We start from the raw sequence: 13,429 nt of genomic DNA on the forward strand, positions 1-13,429 counted from the left end.
CCATTTGCTTGGTTTCTTCATTTAAAAGTTTTTGCTTGCTTAGGAGTAGATCTTGTGACTTTTGCCCAACTAAAGAGAAACAGTTATGCCATATTTTTCTCTGTCAGTAGTGAGGGGATGGAGGAGGAAAGATTGGGAGAGGACAGTATTTTTCATTTTGCTTAGGCCACATACTACAGTGGTTTGCAGTACCTGTTTACAGGCAGAACTGGCCAGTTTGCTGGCACATGAGTCACTGCTTGCAGACTCCATGCACAGCTGTTAACCATGCCTTTAACCTGACAGGGGCAAGAAGAGACAGGCATTGCAAAGTCCTGTTGGGATAAACTGAGGAACAAGCAAAGCCATAACACAACTCAACAGGAGTCATTTATAATTCACCAAGTAGCTCAACACAAGGGCTTGGGCTGGAGCAACAACAGGTTGAAGGGCTACTTGCTCCGACTTCTTCCCTTAAATGGGGGCACATAGACCCATGTGTAACTAATGGGCTTGCTGTTGATACTCCTTTGGGAAGCCTTGTTGTTCTCTACAACTACCTGCAAAGAAGTTGTAGGGAGGTGGGTGTTGGTCTCTTCTCCCAAGTAGCAAGTGATAGGAGAAAAGAAAATGGCCTCAAGTTGCATTGGGGGGAGTGTTAAATTGGGCATTGGGAAAAATTGGACATTGGGAAAAATTTGTTCACCAAAAGGGTTGTCAAGCATTGAAACACACTGCCCAGGGAAGTAGTTGAATCGCCATATCTGGAGATATTTGAAAGACATGTAGTTATTGTGCTTAGTGACCTGGTTTAAAGGAGGACTTTATGGTTGGACTCAATCTTAAAAGTCTTTTCCAACTGAAATGATTCTAGGATTCTATGAATGCAGGTGCAGGCCAGCAGAGTAGGATGGAGGTGAGTTAGTGGAGAAAATAACTAATTCACTACTCATCAACTACAAAAAGGGAATGAAGTAAGTCCAAAGATTCAGCAAAAGATCCTGGAAAACTAGTTGTAAAAGCCCATTGCTGCTTCTCCACACCAGGTAGGGGATGGCTGTCTGTGGAAGTAATTTTATTTAAGGAATTGCTGGACATTACAGCCAAGGAGGCTTCTTTTATAATGATTTTTTTTTTAAATATTCCATAGTGACTGAAGTTGGTATGCCTTTTGGGATGGAGTAGAGAGTGCAAGTGAACCTGGTTTGGGTTACAAACAGTTTTGACTAGATGAAGGGCCAATATTAGTCTGTGGCAGCACATACAGATGTGGGTCTGTGCATGCATCTGACTGGAGCACCCTGCCTCGGGCAGCCCTGCTTTGCTTTGCTCTGCTGGCACAGATGTCTGTTGTTGAACAGATGTCGTCTTGTAAGCTCCCCTAAGCAGCCCCATTTTCCAATCAGAATTGTAACTGGAATTATGTATAGAAGATAATTGCAGCGTTTATAAAAGGGGAGTCTAAAAAACTGGCCTTGCAGCTCAGCGAATTGAGGTCACCCAACAAGCTGCTGCCCTCCCCTCCTGCTCTTTTCCCCAAAAAGCGAGATGACTTTGATTAGAGTCCACGCCGAATAGATACCGTTGGCATTACGAGCCAGGCAAGACAGCTAGGAGACTTTTGTCACTAACTTATTGTTTGACCAGAGAACAAACCAATGCTTACCGTATCATCAAACAGGTAATGGTCTCTCGTGCAATTATAGCAAATTATTATAATAGTTATTATAATAATTTATAGATATTTGTCCCTTCATCCAGCTCCTTCGTCATGTTTTTTGCTGTCTGCTCTGTGACTGTCTTGTTGAGATCATGAGCATTTTGGGCAGGGACTGTCTGTGTCATATGCAGTGCTGGTCACCTTACTCATGCCTAACAAGCAAGGTTCTGCTGCTGGTAATTATATTGTATCACTGGAATCAGCTAATAACAGAAGAAAAAAATATGTAGCATCCTGATCTGTATATAATAACTGTCAGGAATCACAATATTATTTTCCCTGCCCTTTCAAGAACTATACAAATATGTAAATACATCAGGACTGGATTGTCTATGCAGTGGTCCAAGGAGGCATTGGCAATTAGTTCAGGCCTCAGCTTGTTAGATGCAGTGGCCCTGCTAGTCAGCAGGGGTAAATCAATATAAAATAGCTGTTGAAAATATAACCTACAGATTGAAGAGAGCTGTTTCTGAAGCCAAGAAATAAATTTTGGATATAAAACTGCCTGGGGGGAAAAAAAAAAAAAAGTGATTTGGATTAAATCTCCAGTCTGCAATGCTAATATAATTATAATTTCAGAAAAAAGAAATCATCAACCTTCTTAGATAAACATCTCTGTGGCAGAGAGAACAGAACTTTTAAATAAAACAGAATGAACCTGTGAGCCAAACAAAAATCTCTTACGAAGCAATCTAGAGTACTTTTCTTCAAACAACTTAAAGGTTTCTCTGTATTTCCCCTTTTCTTCTGTCTTCTAATCATGACAGAGAGCAGATTTGTCTAATATCAGTGCCAGAGCATGGCAGATAGATGAGATATTACACTATAGCCATGCTTGTGGTTTGGCTAAGGTCCACTGTTTTTCTAAGAGCAACAGCTCTATGACTTTTGGTATATAAATCTGATTGCAAAATGTCTCTAGATGCAAAGTACATAAAATTTAATTTTAAGATCTAAATGGGGCAGTGAAGACCCTTGGATAATAGGCCACAAAACTAAAATGTGCAACCAGAGACTTTGCTTCAGTCTCAGCTCCTCAAAGATTCTGCAGTGGCAGAAATTATGTCCACCCAAAGTTCAATGCAATAATTGGATCCATGTCAATACAGAACAACAGAAGTACTTCATGCTCAAGAAATAGATTTTGTTGTTGCACTCTATACAGTGAAAATTTTTCATAGATATATTTATGGGTATTTAAGAACATCCATATATACTATACACACCAGCACACACAAAATAGATGTATATATCTGTAAGGAACAAACATGTAAACTTTGAGAAATGATGTCTTCATCATCTTGGTAGCTTTTCCATTTCTTTAAACTATAATTTCAATGTAGGTCATTTGCACACTTTTGACCTTCACCTCATAAGCAGTCAGAGCAGTAAGGTTAAACCAGATGATTTTGTTGCCCACTTTACACAATCTGGTAAAGGGTGATGCTGGTAAAAGGGTAAGTGGTATTCCAAAATCCTGGAAAGCCAGCAGGATGGTGGATGAGTTGTGAAAGCCCAGTGGTCTCAGCAGAAGCAGATGAGCTGGCAGGTGAGCAGGAGTCCATCAAGACAGATCCCTGCAGCTTTTTGTGTGTCCATGGAGAGTTTTGGGTTGATGCTATAAAGCTCTGTGTAGCCCACTGTGAGACAGATGTGAGGGGTGAGCACCCTTAAAATCCTTGTGAAATCCTCTAAGATCTACAGGTGACATAAGGGATCTTTTTCTCCTAAGATCAGAGGGAGCTGGGGCTGGGATTTCCCCCATGCCTGTTGCTACAGACAGCAAGCAGTTACAGAAGTCAAGGAGTCAAAAATGTGAATAACAGTAATCACAAAATCAGTGATAAAAGAAGGCTGTGTTTGTGATGTACAGCAGTTTTGGAATCATGGAGTATTTTAGTTTTACAGCAATTCCAACACTTTCAGAGCTGGCAAGGCTTCCCCTTGGTCAGTACGGTGGTTGCCTCCCAGGCTGACAGAGGAGCCAAAGCAAGAACCAGTTCTGCCAGGCCCCCGCCCCAGAGCTGGTGCTGGAGTGGGCTGGTTGCTCTTGGCAGGGCTGGTTTCCTTCTGCTGTGGTGTCCTGGGAAGTGAAATTACTTTAAGCAAGTGAGAAGGGAGATCAGTTCTCCTGCTTGAGACAGAAGAGAAACCTTCCCTCCCTATGCACATGGCCATCCAAACTGTCTTCTAGAGATGTTGGGCAACTTCCATTTCCTGAATCAGTGAGGCTGTTGAGATGACTGTCAGTGAAATCCCATCTGTGGTTCATTGCATTTCCCTCCCAGAGGTGTGGTGCTGGGTGAAAACCCCTGAAGGTGCATATGTCTCTGCAAACCTGCTCTTTAAGACAGGAGGGCTCAACAGGAGGCAACCAGCAAGGAATCAGAAAGGAATCAGTCCCAGGCTGGCCATCCATAGTCAGACAGAAAGGGCTGGCCTCAGATGACAGCCTTGGAATATGTCAAATGTTCCTACTGATGGCCCAAAGAGGCCTGGGAATTATAGTCCCGTGGCCAGGGAACTTGTTGCCCTCCACACGAAGTCACCCTGGACACAATAAAAGCAGCCTCCTCACCAGAGAAGCCAAGGCAATTTAGAAGGGTGAAGGCAGCTCTTAAACATTTGCTTTCTGGAGTCTGACTGCCAGATCTCTTGGGAGAGGTTGGAATCCTCACAAAAATGCTTGACAGGAAGAAACTCCCTAGGAAGGGATTGTTCTGTTTTGTTTTGAACTCAAAGGCCTCCAGTTGACTTGGGACATTGCCACCAGCTACCTAAGGAAAGCCTGAAGTCTTCCTGCACAGGGTGGGGTAAAGTCCTACTGCTGGTGCATAAAAGGCCTTCAGAGACATCACTTTCTCTGGGACATAATCTTCTTTCCACACTATATTTTGTGGTTGAACATGAACAAGGTGGTTTGGTGCTTTTAATGACAAAATTTTACTGAATTTTCCCTCTCCCCTCCAACCTCCCTGTAACTTTTACTCCAGGTTAGCACAAGGTTTTCCCTGGAAGTCACTCTCTATGGACCCCTGCTAGTGCTTTCCCCTCCCCCTCCCATGACACTTTTTAAACAAATAAATGATACAAAAAGGAAACAGAAAACTGGTTTCCCTGCTCAGGGATAGTAGACCTCTTTAGAGGCTTGAGCATCTCCTCTCTCTCACACTCCCTGTTGTTCCTTGAATCTTGCATTTTAGGCAGTACATCCTCAAGGGAAGGGGAGAGACTGTTTTTCTCCCATGCTTTGTTTCCCCTAGTCCCAGCTTTGATGTCTCCTCCCGTGCCCACTACTCCCATTGAGTGTGCCCTCCCCACCAGGGACAGCAGAGTCCTCTTGGGCTAAAGAAGCAGGGATGCTCATCAGTCCCTCTGCAAGCACCCTGACACTGGGACATTGGGCAAAACGTGGACTTGTATTTGTCCAGCTTGGTGCCAAGGCTTGGTGCACAAGGCTGTGGCTGCCACAGCAAGGGGCTCACCAGTGCTGGTGTAGGAGCAGGGTGCTGTGATGCTTCTGTGCTTGCTGCCTGCTGCAGACACCCTCAGAGCTGCAGTCTGCAGGTGTAAAGGCAATTTCATGGAAATCCTGGGCTCCTAAGTATCCAAGTAATTTAGTGGCTCTTTTGTGGATAGCTCCTTGAGTTTAACACCCAATTTCTCTCTAAGGTCTCTTTTGAGGAGTAAAGTACTATTTTGTGATACTGCTGCTAGACTCTCCATGCCTCAGTTTCCTGAAGTATATAATGGAGGTTACAATATTTTCCAGCCGCACAAGTTTATGGTGATGATGCATTTGTTTAAAACACTCAGCTCAAAATGAAGTGAAATGTATTTTCTATGTTTGTGATAAACAACCAGAACTCTGATTATTTTGGTGGTTTACTAAAAGACACTTCTGATCGAAACCCTAGAGCCTTAGCAGCATCTGTAGGAGTCTGCAGATGCATTTTGTACAAAGTGCAGTAAAACAGAGTAGGTACAGTGCTGAGGCTGCCAAAATGCTGATCTAAGTATCAGTTTATTTCAAGAAACCTTCATTAAAGACCAAATCCATGACAATGTGAGAGATTGCAATATGTTCTGATGAAAATGTCCCCTCTCTTTGAAAGGAATACAGTTGATTTGGTTTATTAACCCAGAAATTAAAAATAAACACAGACTGTTTATTTGCAACACCCACAACTCCCAAGGCCACAGCATGAATTGCCCTTAAATTTGACTAGCACTACAAAATCCAACCACAGAAACAGGCAGAAAGGTATAAGCAGAGCTTGCCCTTTTTTTTTTTTTGCTTAGTGAGATGGCAATGGGAAACTGTAAAATGCACCACAGCAATTCAGCTTCAGCGTAGGGCTGGGAGCTTGACCTCTCCATGTCATGGTGTACAAACTGTGCCCATGTCCTATTTAATTGATGTTCTGTTTACTACTCTGTTAAGCACCAGATTTGGAAAGTCTCCAACTGCTGTGGAGGAAGGAACAGTGTCTATTTGCCCCTATTCATTCCTCCACTGCTATGCAGAAGAAGGTAGGATCTGGCTCTCTGTTGGGATTTTAATCATTACTCTTTTAAATGAGTACAGAGCATTTAGGATTTTCTTTCTGCCTGTCACATGCTAAACAACGTTAGGATTGAACTGTGAACAGAGTGAAGTAGTGGTGAACTGCTCTGCTTGCAGTCCTGGAGTCAAAAACTAACTTGTTTCTCATTCAGCAATGCTAAACCATTGAAAACATGCTGCTGACGTATTTTTAAATAATATGTCAGTGAAAGGTTTTGGTTTACTACACGTTAAGCATATCCTCCTTTGAAATAATAAATGTCCTCCCCCCTACCTGAGTGCCCAAGGGAGATTAGCTTTATATTCTCTAACTACAGACAGAATTGGACTTGTGAGCCAAAATAGTTCTGCTTATCAGTGTTTCAGTTTTAGATAACAATACTGTGCTTGCAACAAGCAAGGGTAAATAAATGCATTGACCAGTGATGATTCACATACAGCACCAGGCTGCTCGTGGACAGCTTGTGAATGGAAGGAAAAGCTAAATTTGTTTAATGTATTAATGTGCAGATGTTATCTCTATTTACAGATAGACAAGCTGAAACTCATAAAGATTGAATTGCTTGCCAAGAAAAGGCAGAAAAAGGCAGGTTTGGGGAAAGACTTTGTATCTGCTGTTTCTAAATAATCAGCTCCACCAAGCAGTATCTCCCTTGAATTAATAATTCATTGTTAGGTGTTTGGAAACAAGAAGGATGTTACACTAAAAGATGTCTCCTTGGTATTTTTTTTGACTGTAAAGCATGTGATTTAATATTCTTCCATTTTGGCACTGAGAGAGCCTCTACATGGTAAAAAGCAGCTGTGCCTGGTCTTCATGAGTGATTAAAGGTGAACAATTGATTCACTATTTTTGCTGCAGATCTGTTTGGCAACCATGAAATATGTGAATTGCCTAGTTGTTTTTGTCTCGGTTAATGTAGTGTTTTCAGGATGATAAGTATTTTTATTCACATACTTAGCTCTCTGAGGACCTCTTCTTCTGCCTTAGCTCTGCTATGCTGACCCATCACCTCTCTAAATCTCGTCTTTCACAGGGGAAAGTTTCAGACTCTTTTCATTCATAAAAAGAAGAGAGGGGGAAGAAGTCTTTGATTGTTTTCAACCTATACGTATATCTTCACATCACTGAAAAAAAAAAAACACCCAACCTTCTGGAGTGTCATTAAGCCTTTCCTTTCTGCTGGCAAAGTCTCTGCCTTCTGTCTCTTGGTATTTGACTTTAGAGTTGTATGTTTGGCTCTTCCCAGGTCAGCTTCTATGAGTTATGGTCTCAGCTCTGTGTCCATCTGAGTCTGTCTCCTTCTCTGGGTATGCCAGGTGCCTTCAACAGACATGCTCCACAGCCATCCAGTGTGTAAATGCAGAAGCACTTCCCCAGCAGGTGTTAGAGGCTATCTTCACTGGGGTCTTTAAACTCATCCAAGGAAGGCTTAACTTGGCTTCAGGCAGCCTGGATGCTAACTTTGCTGAGGCACAGGCTCTGATGACAGTCCTGTGGAGAGTGTGATGGTCAGATGCTCGTGAGGATGCTCCATGTGGACTGAGGTGCTTTGTGCTCACACTTATCCCTGAAGCAGCTCTTTAAGAAGGGCACATATAATCCATGTCTTTTGTTTTTGCCTTCATGTCCAGCTTATTTGCGTCTATCTACACACAAACACTGAACAAACTGCATCTGCCCACGAGACCTTATTACTGCTCCTTTTGCTTACATAGCGGTCTTGTTGCTTCAGCAAAACTATTTTGAACATTTATTTGGTCGAAGTATTATTTGTGTGCCACATATCCATCCATTCTGGATCTCTGTCCACGAGTCCAGTTCTTCTCAGCCCTTCCAAAGTCCAAATATCGACTTCCTCTCTGTCAGCACAGAAAACATGTTCCTGTGTTGCCCACGGGTGAGATGGCAGCCCCCCAGATTCCTGCACGTGTAAAATATCTCCAAGGGTGCAATGCCAGGTAGACAGAAAAGTGATATACAACCTCGAATAACACCAATGGACAAAGGCCAAAGGTTTCCTTTTTTTTTCACCATCCTCCAGTCCTTGTTCTGAAAGCTTTTGCTCCAGTAAAGTTCATTGACCTTGCCAAAGTCTTTCCTGCATTTCCACCCTTGCTCAGCTCACGCTTACCTTATTTTTCGCCTCATTCCACCCTTTGCCTCCCAACACCAGATTCCCACTGCTGTAGGGCCCATCTGGGAAGCTCCCTTCTGTAAGTACTATGTCACGTTATCATTGTTTTCAGGTTGCCACCAAACCTGTCTTTCTTCTTTACCCATGCTTCTTCACCTAGCTGAGCTTCCTCACCTAGGTTTCATCCTTGGCAACTGCAGACAATATTTCATCCTATAGAACAGTTGGTGGTAAAGGGGATGAATGTCCACTTACTGAAGTAAAAGAGGAGTAACTAAATCTGGTGTGTTGCTGTCCAAGTGGAAAAAAAGCCAGGCCTGTGCAGAAAATACTGCAGAGCATGGAAGTCTGGTGTGCTGTGGCACTGTGAAAACCATGAGCTGTGCAACTCACGTGACAGCATTGCTAAATGAGCTTTGAAAAGAGAACATTTTTCTAGTGGGCTCTTAAAGAATGTGGATGGCAAAGCAGTGACAATAATCAGCAATGTTAATTGCAGTCACACATCGGTTTTCATTGGCGTTTACCAACTTTCCATATAAAAGACATTGTTACACTTGAAAGCTGAGGTCAAGTTAGTTAATCATTCATAGAGTGTTTACTTTCTCCCAGGATTGTGTAGGAATTGTACCTTGTGTTTTCAAGCTACTTCAGGCAAAGAGCATACACTGAAAATTGTTTAATTGATTTAAAGATCTTTATAGCAGACCTGCCAATCAAAGTGGTTCAGACAACTAGCTGGTGTGCTGTCTGGTGAATTAGACCCGACTCTGCATTACACTGATTGATGTGTGGAGTGTCCCTGAGGGATTGATCTGCCTTTCTCCAAAACACTGATTTCAGTAAAACAGTGCTGCTATGTATTTAAAACCATCTACGATGTCTGTTGCTAAAAATCATGGGACTGTGAGTCAGTCATCTTGGATGGCATATGGTTCTGTCAGTGATTCATTGGGAATGAATGTCTACACTGCACCCAGCATGCACTGAATGAAAGCTCAGATGCAAAAATCTATCTAACCAAGGGGCCAGAGGCTTCGTCACTGGCTAATTAGGATAAATGATACGGCTATAGTTTTATAAGGTGGTTTTATAGGATTATAGTGTTTCTGGTTGCAATGTGCACTTATTCAGAATGGACTAGTTCCTTCATAATCCTGTGCCCAAAGTTATTTAACCATAAAATGGATGAATAACATATTTTCCCAACTGAGAAATGTACAGGCGTGGTAAAGTGTTTTGAAAGGAGTATTTTAGTCATTGAGTTAGAGTGAGATTTTTTTCCTTTGAGTTATGGAATATGACCTTAATAGATAAATGGGGAAAACTAGTGTTTTAGTCACAATATGTCTATTCATAGGACAAATATAGAATAGATTAGAAAACAGGCAACTCTAATTTGTGTTTAACTGCATGAGCTAGTACAAGAGTCTGTAGTGAAGACAACTGCTGATTCAGCTTTGTCAGTAAAATATGCTTTTTCCAACCTCATTAAGAACCCAGACTAGCTAATACCACCTTCTACAGGCAACAGTAACCTTGTCCCAAATTTACCAGCCAGTCATTGAAGGCTAGAGAGCTCCTGGCCCCAGGGACACTTCTGGGAGCTCAGACCACCACTGAGTCCAGGCCTCCCTTCAGGTTCTGCTCTGGCTCCTGCCCACTACCCAAGTGCCTGGTGCTGCCTCCCAGCACATCACAGCCCAGTGCCAGAGGGTGTCCACCCATGGGCAGAAACAGCAGCAGCACAGGGGCAGCTCTGCAAAGAGGTGGGCAGCAATCCCATGCCAGGGAGCTCCTGCATCTGCCCCTGCAGCTCCTCCATGTCTGGGACACTTGCTGCTGGCTCTCTGCAGCAAAGTGATCATTATTCTGTTTTTTTTTTAGATGAACAGGCACACAGCCCTGCCTCAAATGTCCAGCAAAATTAAATCCTTAGTCTCTGCCTTACTTTAACCTCCATATAACCTGCCCTTATGGAACTGGTTGGTTAGGCCCCTCCATACAACATCATGCAACACCACCACTCCAGGCATTCACATATGGAGAACAGAAACAGAGTGTACATCTTGTAAACTGACTCTTCACAGGACCCAAATAAGGCTAATCTTTCTCATCCCTCAAGGAGTTCATGTCACTTACTGTATCTTTGCTTTCTTCTGTGGTGCTAACTGCCCGTGCTTGCACTGTCATTTTTTATGTACCTCCTGTATGGTCCACCACGATGGGTGGAACATCTCCTCCCATGCCACAGAGGGCTCTCTGCTAGAGTTTTTCTACACTGAAAGTCCCCAGTGCAAAGGGAACTAGCTTTTGGTTTGGTTGAGATCCAAGAAGCACTGGCTTCAAGACAAGGTGCCAGGCAACTAAATGGGCACAGCTGAAACTTCACTTGCTTTCTTACTCAATATTGTGATAAGAGCTTTCTTTATACGTACATGTTTGACCTTCAGTGATTGATTGCCACTGCCACTCTCAGCTCTTCCCAAGTCAGGCTGCGTGTCGCTGCTGATACCACTGCAGTGCTGACAGGGGACTGGCTATTTACAGCCTCCCTGCTCAAACCCTATTTCACAAGAACCAGCCACTGAACAAGTTCTGTGGCCAGGCTGAGTCAGGAAGCAAAATATTGCTACTACATGCATCTGTTTCTGTCTGTGTTTGGTACAGACTTGAGTCAACTCTGCCTCTCTGATCTTCTTTTCCATACATCTTATTTTTAACACATTTGCCTCCTCCTGTCCTGCCCTCTCCCTCCCAAACCTCTTTTGTTTAATTTCCAGAGGAAGCAATCATTCATATCTTGAAGTAAAATGACGTTTCTTATTCCAGTATATTCGCCTTGCTCATTGCCAAAAGTCATTATAAAAATCATTAAGAAGTTGGAGGTTTACAGTGTAAACCAAAACACAATGCTGATGTTACAGGAATGTTTTATTACAGGAAGGGGAAGGAAACCTACAGTGCTACCAGCTCTGGAGAATGGCAGAAAAAAATGTCAAGAACATTCATCTCTGCTCTCAGATATTGCCTTCAGCAATGCTCTGAAAAGCAGCTTAGACAGGACAGTGCAATGGAACGGTCCTTTGTGTCCACAGGGCACTGGGAAATGGACTCCAAGCTCCAACGGGAGAGGAGCCGGGGGCTCTTTATGCCTTGTGGTTCCCCTTCTTGAATCATTTTGGCCACAAGGAAACAAAGGTTTAAAACAGTTGTGCTGTTTTAGTACCTGGTGTAGTGCACAAGGCAGGGCTTTGTGCAGCCTCCAAGGAGAAGAACACGGGTTCTCCAAGGAGAAGAACGTATGAAAATAAATGCCCTGACAACTGACCAGGAGCTGGGGTGTTTAGGGATCAGCTTCCCCAGTGAGTGTGATGACAGGAGAGCAGTTAGATGATTAAGACCAACACACAAAGCAAAGCTCTCCAACAGAGAGGCATGCCCGGGACATATGATCTGTAGGGCAGATCTCAACTGACATAAATATCTTTTGGAAGTGTGTTTACAGAATAAAAGTGTAAGCAGAAAAGGTTCTCTTTTAGGTTTTGATTCTCCTGGAAATATTCCCTTATAGGCACAGCAAAGGTTTACAGGGACCCAAACAGAGATATCCACCTAATTAGACATCCTTCTGGGATGCACTTGGAGCTGCTTGTCACTGGCAACCTGCTGGATGAGCCACTTGTGGAACTGGTATTTATTTTCCTTATGGAAAACCAGCTGGATTACTTTCATTGTTCAGCTTGTTGGTCTGAGAGCTGATTTTCTTCATAAGTGCTGCCATAAATTGTCCTTCCTGTAGAGAGGCTGGCAGTCACTGACAGCCAAGATAGCAGAGGAAGGAAGGTGAGGGCAGTGTAGTCCAGCAAGAAGAAATCAAAAATATTTAAAAAGACCAGGGAAAGCCTAGAAACCCTCTGTTCCCTCACTTCACCCAACCACTGCAGCTCCCTAGAGCCACACCAGGCTGTGAACTGTGAGCCTCAATAATTGCCACAGCAAGGGGACAGAGAGTCCTGGGATCTAGACAGTAGGTAGGTAGCAGGACACTACAGTTTCAGCTTGGGACACAGTGGAAAGAAAGATGAGGTACACAGGCAGAAATTGTCTTCTACAGTTTTGTAGTCCTACTACACAATTCTTGCTTGCACCAGCAGCTCTGATACATCGTGAATAACAGCAGGAAACTTTTAAATGGGAACACCTTCTGCACAACACATCATCTCCTGTCTGGAAAGTACCCTCAAATAAAAGACAGAAATTTTTGAATTGGCCACTGCTCCAGTACTCCTCTTGAAGCTGGGTTATGGTACAGCCAAGAGCACGAGGTACCTGGGTCCAGAAGGACAGCCCCATACAAAGCAGTCATCTGGCACTCAGGAGAACACTCTTCATCCCCAGTAAATAGTGATAGCTCCATTTCTCCTGTGCTTTGGACATATACATCCAGAGTAGGACAGCAGTGCAACAAACCCACGCACCTCTTGTTTCCTGTTGGGTAGGCAGTTCTTGTTCTGCCTGTTTAGGTCATGTTTATGCACTTTTTAGTGGGTAGGGAATCTTATCTCTGGATTTCATTGTGAGGACTCTGTATGCAAAGCCCAGAGCCTGGTATTCCTGGGGTCTGGCCAATGTCTGTCCACACATCCTCTAAGAGTGGTTTGTTTTGCTACAGGGTCACCTCTCACTGCATGATGAAATGTGCTTTTGCTGCCTTGTGTTCAATGCTGGAGTATTTAGGCACTGGTTCTACCACAGAGCATCATGGCTTTGGTGGGGAAAACACTGGGATTCAAGTAAAAGTAGAGCATATCTGAGTGATTACAGTCAGTTACCTTCCACAATATTTCTGCTGTGCTTAGAGCAGTCTTTGTCGCCGTGCAGCTGAAATATTAAACAGGCTAATGAGCCACTCCTGGCCTTTCCTTACACATAGGCACCTTTGCCCACCACCTCCCCCAGCAGTTAACCATTATCAGGGAGGACTGACTCTGCAGAGAACCCAGTAGAAGGGAGGCCAACCTC

The sequence above is a fragment of the Merops nubicus genome, unplaced genomic scaffold, assembly GCF_000691845.1.
Source record: "Merops nubicus isolate BGI_N331 unplaced genomic scaffold, ASM69184v1 scaffold7304, whole genome shotgun sequence".
In the NCBI taxonomy this organism is placed as follows: Eukaryota; Metazoa; Chordata; class Aves; order Coraciiformes; family Meropidae; genus Merops; species Merops nubicus.